Raw genomic sequence first — 1,476 nt, 5'->3', positions numbered from 1 at the left:
AGATAACAATTCATTGATAGAAGTTAGAAACATTTTCATATTACTGATGTGACTAACATCAATCAATGCATTTCGGTAGTTAATTAATCTTCGGTTTGTTATACGCTAGAATAGTTAATCTTAGTATAAATATATTTGATAAAATCATAATATTTTTAATCTACAGTTAGTAATTATCTGAGATTAGTTAACTAGACATTTAACTGGTGATTGATAAAACGGCTCTAAGTGTTCGGACTTTCGTTACCTTGTTACCTACTAACAAAAATGCTCACGTATTAATAGTATTGGTCAATTCTTTAACGACTTTTTCCTTAATCATGTATCGCGTAGCACTATTTTTCCTTATTCAAAAGCACGTAGCCTAATATTTGACATTGAATGTTCATATAAATATGGGTGTTTTATACAATGTAATTTAGACTTAAGTTATTACTGTAAGTACTCACTACGGACATGCGAACTCCTACGGAGTGTTTATTGTCGTCGTGTCCATGCTTTTAATCAAATAACTAATTTAACTTTTATTATTTTACTAATCAATATCATTATACCATTCTTTAACGAAATTCAAAGTGTTGTGTTATATTATTTAAAACAACCTTTGCCTTTCAAACATACGTCGTAAACAACGGAGCTGCACCGTCGTAAAAGAAACGTTGTTCACAGCGGTGACAGGGCTGTGCACTACAGTACGTAAAAATGCCGTTTGGATTAATCAACTCGCCCAGAGTATTCGGTCGATTTATTCAGTTTGTTTTTCACGAATTAATCCGCCGTGGTGACCTATTGGTATATCTAGACCAGTGGTTCCCAACCTTATTTATTCTATGCCCCCTTTGTAGATTTTCAAAAATGTCGCGCCCCCCCCCCACATATAAATTGAAAAAATTCTTCTGCGATGGACTGTTCATTTATAAAACGGCAGTAAACTAATAGCTGGCAACAATTGGCCTCATCAGTTGATTCATCACACTGGATTGCAAAGAATACGGAATGTTTTAATTTATGAATCAACTGATTTTTAATGTCCAAAGCCAATTCATCTATACGTCGTTTCACTGTATTATCTGAAAGAGATAATTGAGCTATTTTCCTTTTGCTTTCTTCACCAAGTACTATTTCAACAGCTTTAAGTATGCTAGGTTTAATTAATGTTTCACCCAAGGTATGGGGTTCTTTTGCTGAGCCACCATGAAGGCGATGTGATATGAAGCTTCAACAATTTTTTCATTATTCTGTTGAAACTCTCCGGTATGGTCAATTTTCATTTTACTTAAAGAATTTTTTTTAGCAACAAAAAACTCTTTAAGTTTTCCTTTTAACATCGGATGAGCTGTGGTTAAATGTCGTTCTAGTCGACTAGGTCGGAGGGCATCGTTACTTAATACAACGTGACAAATAACACACTGAGGCTTTTGGACACCATCTTTTTCAATAAACGTAAAACCAAATTTGACATAATCATCGATATAC

This window comes from Acyrthosiphon pisum, unplaced genomic scaffold, assembly GCF_005508785.2.
Source record: "Acyrthosiphon pisum isolate AL4f unplaced genomic scaffold, pea_aphid_22Mar2018_4r6ur Scaffold_198;HRSCAF=600, whole genome shotgun sequence".
Lineage (NCBI taxonomy): Eukaryota > Metazoa > Arthropoda > Insecta > Hemiptera > Aphididae > Acyrthosiphon > Acyrthosiphon pisum.
The sequence above is the reverse complement of the archived record's forward strand: the minus strand, read 5'-3'. Positions refer to the sequence as shown.